The sequence below is a fragment of the Mastomys coucha genome, unplaced genomic scaffold, assembly GCF_008632895.1.
Source record: "Mastomys coucha isolate ucsf_1 unplaced genomic scaffold, UCSF_Mcou_1 pScaffold21, whole genome shotgun sequence".
NCBI classification, from domain to species: domain Eukaryota; kingdom Metazoa; phylum Chordata; class Mammalia; order Rodentia; family Muridae; genus Mastomys; species Mastomys coucha.
In genome coordinates this window covers 140,896,660-140,904,552 of record NW_022196904.1, presented here as the reverse complement: position 1 = coordinate 140,904,552, position 7,893 = coordinate 140,896,660, and positions in this window count along the sequence as shown.

The following is a 7,893-nucleotide window of genomic DNA, read 5'->3' as shown; positions in this document are numbered from 1 at the left end:
GAATTCCTGATCTCTCCAATATTTTAATATGAAGGAGTGTTGAATTTTGTCAAATGATTTTTCTACATTTAAGGAGATGATATTGTGATTTTTTTCTTAGAGTTTTTTTTATATAGTGGATTATATTAATGGATTACTGAGCCATCCCTGTATCTCTGGGATGAAGCCTTCTTGAACACAGTGAATGATGGTTTTGACGTGTTCTTGGGTTCAGTTTGCAAAAAAATTTTTTTGTTTTGTTTTTGTTTTTTGTTTTTGTTTTTGTTTTTTGTTTTTTGGTTTTTCGAGACAGGATTTATCTGTGTAACCCTGGCTGTCCTGGAACTCACTCTGTAGACCATGCTGGCCTCCAACTCAGAAATCTGCTTGGCTCTGCCTCCCAAGTGCTGGGATTAAAGGTGTGTGCCACCACTGCCTGGCAGTTTGCAAGAATTTTATTGCATATTTTTGCATCAATACTTATAAGCGAAATTGGTCTGACATTTTCTTTTTTGGTTGGGTCCTTGTGGTTTAGGTATCAGAGTAATTGTGGCTTCATACAATGAATTAGGTAGTGTTCCTTCTTCTATTTTATGGAATATTGGTACTATGTCATCTTTGAAGGTCTGGTAGAGTTCTGCACTAAATCTATTTGGCCCTGGGCTTCTTTTGGTTGGGAGGTTTTTAATGACTTCTTCCATTTCCTTATGGGATATAGGCAAGTTTAAGTAGTTTACCTACTCTTGATTTAACTTTGGTATGTGGTATCTGTCTAGAAAAACCATACATTTCATCTAGATTTTCCAGTTTTGTTGAGTATATGCTTTTGTAGTAAGATCTGATGATTTTTTTGAATTTCCTCCATTTCTGTTGTTATGTGTCCCTTTTCATTTCTGATTTTGTTAATTTGGATACTGTCTCTGGGCCCTTTAGTTAGTTTGGCTAGGGATTTATCTATCTTGTTGATTCTCTCAAAGAACCAGCCTTTGGTTTTGTTGATTCTTTGTATTTTTCTCTTATTTTCTATTTGGTTGATTTCATCCCTGAGTTTGACTATTTTCTGCTTTCTACTCCTCTTGGGTGTGTTTGCTTGTTTGTTCTAGAGCTCTCAGGTGTGTTGTTATGTTGCTAGTGTAGGATCTCTTGTTTCTTTACTAGGGCACTTAGTTCTATGAATTTTACTCTTAGCACTGCTTTCATTGTGTCCCATAAGTTTGGGTATTATGTGTCAACATTTTCATTAAATTCCAGGAAGTCTTCAATTTATTTCTTTAGTTCTTCCCTGACCAAGTTATCTTTGAATAAAGAGTTGTTCAGTTTCCACCTGTATGTGGGCTTTCTATTGTTTTTACTGTTATTGAAGACCAGCCTTATGCCATGGTGGTCAGATAGGATGCATGGGATTATTTCAATCTTCTTGTGTCGGTCAAGGGTTGTTTTGTGACCAATTATATGGCCAGTTTTGGAGAAGGCACCATGTGGTGCTGAGAAGGTGTATTCTTTTGTTTTAGGGTGAAATGTTCTGTAGATATCTGTTAAATCCATGTGGTTCATAACCTCTATTAGTTTCACTGTGTCTCTGTTTATTTTCTGTTTCAATGACCTGTCCATTGGTGAGAGTGGGGTGTTAAAGTCTCCTACTAGTGTTGTGTGATGTTCAATGTGTGCTTTGCACTTTAGTAAAGTTTATTTTATGAACGTGGTTTCCATTGCATTTGGGGCATATATGTTCAAAATTGAGACTTTCTCTTGGTGGAATTTTCTTTTGATGAGTTTTTACTGTCCTTCCCCATATTTTTGGATAACTTTTGGTTGAAAGCCTGTATTATTGGATCTTAGGATGGCAACTCCAGCTTGTCTCTTGGGACCATTTTCCTGGGGACCTTTTTACCTTTCACTCTGAGGTAGTGTCTGTCTTTATTATTGAAGTGTGTTTCTTGTATTCAGCAAAATGCTGAATCCTGTTTGCATATCCATTCTGTTAGCCTATGTCTTTTTATAGGTCAGTTGAGTCCATTAATATGAAAAGATGTTAAAGACAAATTATTGTTAGTTCCTGTTATGTTTGTTCTTTTAGGTGGCATTATGTGCATGTGGTTCTCTCCTTTTGGCTATGTTGTGAGATGGCTAATATCTTGTTTTTTCTTTGGTGTAAGTACCCTCCTTGTGTTGGAGTATTCTTTCTATAATCCTCTGTAGGGTTGGATTGGTAGAGTCTGTTTGAATTTGTTTTTTTCCTTGAATATTTTGGTTTCTCCATGTATATTGATTGAGAGTTTTGCTGCGTATAGTAGCCTGGGCTGGCATTTGTGTTCTCTTAGAGTTTGCATGAACTCTGTCTAGTCTCTTCCAGCTTTCAGTGTCTCTGTTGAGAAGTCTGGTGTAATTCTGATAGGTTTGCCTTTAAATGTTTCTTGACCCTTGCGTCTTTTTATATTCTTTCTTTGTTCTGTAAATTTAGTGTTTTGATTATTATGTGATGAGAGAATTTTCTTTTCTGGTTTCATTTATTTGGTGTTCTATAGGCTTCTTGTACCTTTATGGCCATCTCTTTCTTTTAAGTTTGGGAAGTTTTCTTCTATGATTTTTTTTTATTTTTAAACTCTAGATTTTATTCCCCTCCCAGTCCACCCTCAGACTGTTTCACATCCCATGCCTCCTCCCTGCACCCCTGTCTCCATGAGGATGTCACCACCCTCCACACCACCAGAACTCTAAATCCCTGGGGCCTCCAGTCTCTTAAGGGTTAGGTGCATTTTCACTGACTAAACCTAGTCCCAGCAGTCCTCTGCTGTATATGTGTTGGGGGCCTCATATTAGCTGGTATACTCTGTCTGTGTTCCAGTATTTGAGAGATCTCAGGGGTCCAGGTTAATTGAGATTGCTCATCCTCCAAAGAGTTGCCTTTCTCCTTAGCTTCTTCCAGCTTTCCCCTAATTCAGTCACAGGGGTCAGCAGCTTCAGTCCATTGGTTGGGTGTAAATATTTGCATCTGACTCTTTCACCTGCTTGTTGGGTCTTTTGGAGGGTGGTCAAGATAGGTCCCTTTTTGTGAGTGGTCCATAGCCTCTGTAATGGTGTGAGGTCTTGGGGACTCCCCTTGGGCTAGATTCCAGTTTGGGCCTGTTGCTGGACCTTCTTTTCCTCAGGCTCCTTGCCAGTTCCATCCCTGCAGTTCTTTCAGACAGGAAGAAATTATGGGTCAGAGTTTTGACTGTGAGATGGCAACCCCATCCCTCACTTGATGCCCTGTCATTCTTCTAGAGGTGGACTTTACAAGTTTTCTTTCCTCAATTTAGGGAATTTCATCTAAGATCCCTCTCTTTGAGTCCTGAGAGTCTCTCACCTTCCATGTCTCTGGTACATTCTGGAGGCTTTCCCCAACCTCCTACCTCCTGAGGTTGCATGTTTCCATTCTTTCGGCTGGCTCTCAGGGATTTCAGTCCTTTTCCTCTACTCAATACCCAATCATGTTTCACTCTCTGCTCCCCCATTCCCTTTCCCTCCCTCTCCCTTGTGACTGATTTCTTCTCCCTCCCAGGCAGGACTGAGGCATCCTTACTTGGGTCCTTCAGCTTTTTGACCTTTTTGAGTTCTGTGGGCTGTATCTTAGGCATTCGGCACTTTTGGGGGGGGGGCTAATATCCACTTATTAGTGAGTACATATCATGCATGTCCTTTTGGGTGTGAGTTACCTCACTCAAGTTGATATTTTCTAGTTCCATCCATTTGTTTCCAAAACTCAGGATGTCCTAGTTCTTAATAGCTGAGTAGTAGTATTCCATTGTATAAATGAACCATATTTTCTGTATCCATTCTTCTGTTGTGGGACATCTGGGTTGTTTCCAGCTTCTGGCTGTCACAGACAAGGCCACTATGAAAACAGTGGAACATGTGCCCTTGTGGCATGGTGGGACATCTTTTGGGTATATTCCCAAGGGTGGTATTGCTGTGTCTTCAGGTGGATCTATTTCCAATTTTCTGAGGAATCTCCAGGTTGATTTCCAAAGTAGTTGTACCAGTTTGCAATCCTACCAGCAATGGAGGAGTGTTCCTCTTTCTCCACACCCTCACCAACATGTGTTGATAGTGTATGCTTTCTTTATTTTCTCTTTGGAGGCTCTCAGAGCTAAGTTTTCTTCTTTATGATGCTTTTACTAGGTCCCATAAGTTTGAGTATGTTGTGCTTTCATTTTTGTTAAATTCTAAAAAGTTTTTAATTTATTTATTCCTTCCTTCCTTCCTTCCTTCCTTCCTTCCTTCCTTCCTTTCTTTCTTCCTTCCTTTCTTTCTTTCTTTCTTTCTTTCTTTCTTTCTTTCTTTCTTTCTTTCTTTCTTTCTTTCCTTCTTTCCTGACCAAATTATGATTGCACAGATAAATTTTCAGTTTCTGCATGTATTTTGGCTTTCTGTTGTTTTTGTTGTTATTGAGTATCAGCCTTAATCTGTGGTGTTCTAATAGAATACATGGCAATACTTCAATGTTCTTATATCTGTTGAGGTTTGTTTTGTGTCTGATTATATGGTTGATTTTTGAGAATGTATTCTGAGGTGCTGGGAAGAAGGTATATTCTTTTGTTTTAGGATGAAATGTTCTTTAGATATATGCTAAATCCATTTGGTTTATAACTTCTTTTAGTTTCACTGTATCTCTGGTTTTTGTTTCTATGATCTGCCCATTGATGAGAGTTGGGTGTTGAAGTCTCCCACTATTATTGTGTGAGGTTCAATGTGTGCTTTGAACTTCAATAATGTTTCTTTTACAAATGTGTGTGCCCTTGCATTTGGGGCATGGATATTCAGAATTGAGAGTTCATCTTGATGGATTTTTTTCCTTTGATGTGTATGTAGTGTTCTTCTCCATCTTTTGATAACTTTTGGTTGAAACTCTATTTTATTGGATATCATTAGAATGGCTACTGCAGCTTGGTTCTTAGGATCATTTGCTTGGAAAAATTCCAGCCTTTTACTTTGAGGCACTGCCTCTTTTTGTCACTGAAGTGTGTTTCCTGTATGCAACAAAATGCTGGGTCCTGTTTGTGTGTCCCTTCTCTTAGCCTATGTCTTTTAGTTTGGGAATTGAGCCAATTGATGTTGAGAAATATTAGGGATCAGTAATTGTTGATTCCTGTTATTTTTGTTGTTAGAGATGGCACTATGTTTGTGTGTCTCTTTTCTTTTGTGTTTGTTGTGAAAAGATTAATTTCTTGCATTTTCTTGGGTGTAGATTTCCTCCTTCTATTTTCCTCTGTAGGTTTGTATATGTGGAATGATATTTTTTAAATTTGGTTTTGTTTTGGAATATCCTGGTTTCTTCCTCTATGGTAATTGAGAGTTTTGCTGGGTATAGTAACCTGGGCTGGCATTTTTGTTCTTTTAGGGTCTGTATGATATCTTTCCAAGATCTTCTGCCGTTTAGATTCTCTGTTGAAAAGTCTGGTGTAATTCTTATAGGTCTGCCTTTATATATTACTTGATTTTTTTTTCTGTTACTGCCTTCAATATTCTTTTTTTGTTCTATGCATTTGGTATTTTAATTATTATGTGACAGAAGGAATTTCTTTTATGGTCCAGTCTATTTGGAGTTCTGTAGGCTTCTTGTATGTTCATGGGTATCTCTTTCTTTAGGTTAGAGAAATTTTCTTCTATAATTTTGTTGAAGATGTTTGCTGGCCCTTTGAGTTGGGAATCTTCTATACTATTATTCTTATGTTCAGTCTTTTTATTGTGTCCTGGATTTCTTGAATATTTTAATTAGGAGCTTTCTGGTTTTTGCATTTTCCTTGACTGTTGTGTCAATGTTTTCTATAGTGTCTTCTACCCCTGAGATTCTCTCTTCTATCTCTTGCATTCTGTTGGTGATCCTTGCATCTATGACTCCTGCTCTCTTTCTTAGGTTTTCCATCTCCAGTGTTGTCTCCCTTTGTGTTTTCTTTAATGTTTCTATTTACCTTTTTAGATTCTGCATGGTTTTGTTCAATTGGTTCACCCATTTGATTGTATTCTCCTGTATTTCTTTAAGGGATTTATGTGTTTCCTCTTTAAGGGTGTCTACTTGTTTATTTGCATTCTCCTGTATTTCTTTCTTTTTTTTTTTTTTTTTTTTTTTTTTTTAAGATTTATTTTATGTATGTGAGTACATTGTTGCTATCTTCAGACACACCAGAAGAGGGCATCAGATCCCATTATAGATGGTTGTGAGCCACCATGTGGTTGCTGGGAACCGAACTCAGGACCTCTGGAAGAACAGCCAGTGCTCCCAACCACTGAGCCATCTCTCCAGCCCCTCTCCTGTATTTCTTTAAGGGAGTTATTTATGTCTTTCTTAAAGTTCTCTCTCATCTTCATGAAATGTGAATTTAGATCTGAATCTTGCCTTATAGGTGTGTTGGGATATCCAGGGCTTTCTGTGGTGGGAAAACTAGGTTCTGATGTTGCCAAGCAGTATTGGTTTCTCTGGCTTATGTTCTTGTGCTTGCCTCTTACCATGGTTGTCTCTGGTGTTAACATTCTGTTAACAGGCTCACTGTCTCTGACTGGAACCTGTTGCTCTCGTAGCCTGTGATCCTGTGATCCTGGATGAGTCAGAACCTCTGGGGGTTTGAGCTGCTACTAGGGTGTGGGCTGAATGGATTGGGATCCAGAGCAGAGGCTCTGCTCCAGATACAGCTGAAAACTAGAAGGTTCATGGGTCTCTGGCTGGGCAGGTATCTGCATTCCTGGGTTTGGGGGTCCTAGTTAAGCCAAGTTTTTTGGCAGAGTTGGGGTATCACCTGTGATCCCTGATTTGTAAGATTACCTGTGGAGTCAAGCTGCAACTGGGGTATGGGCTTAATGGGTTGGGATCCAGAACAGAGTCTCTGCTCTTAACACATGTGCAAACTAAAGGAGCTTAGTTCTCTGGCTGGGTGGGGTATCTGTGTCCCGAGGTTAGAGGTCCAGGTTATGTCAGATATTGGGGTTGGGTTTAGGGTCTTAATTGTGATCCTGGGTGTGTCAGAATACCTGGGGAGTTGAACTGTCACTGGGGTGTGTGCTGAACTTTTGGGGATCTAGAGCAGAGGCTCTGGTCCCAACACAGGTGCAAAATGGAAGGGCAATTCTCAATTTTATACGTGGAAAAAACTCAGGATAGCCAAAACAATGCTGAACAGTAAAAGAACTTCAAGAGGAATCATCATCTATGGCATCAAGCTGTACTACAGAGCAATAGTGATAAAAGCTGCATGATATTGGTACAGAAACAGACACATTGATCAATGGAACTGAATGAAAGACTTAGAAATAAACCCACTCACCTATTGACACTTGATTTTTTTCTAAAGTAGCCAAAACCATATAATGGAAAAATGAAAGCATCTTCAACAATGGTGCTGGTCTAACTGGATGTCTACATGTAGAAGAATGAAAATTGATCCATATTAATCACCCCCCCCCAGAAACTCAAATCCCTAAGGACCAAGGCCCTCAACATAAAACTGGATACACTAAATCTAATATAAGAGAAAGTGGGTAATAGTCTTGAATACATTGATACAGGATCTAATTTCCTGAGCAGAATATCATGGGCTTAGGCTCTAAGAAAAATAATTGATAATTGTAAAGTTTCTCTAAGAAAAAAGGATGCTGTCAATAGGACAAAATGGCAGCCTACAGGTTGGGAAATGAACTCAAGGAGTTAAATACCAACAACTCAAATAACCTAGTTAAAAATGGGGTACAGGGCTGAACAGAGAATTCTTTTTTGTCTCAATATAACTTTTATTAATTTTTTAAATAAAATATTATAACAATAAAAATGAGTATTACAAAAATTGTTTGATATAAAACAACAATCAATTTAACAGTCTTTTTTTTTAATTTTAGATATTTTCTTTATTTACATGCGAATTTCTCCATTCCCAGTTTCCCCTC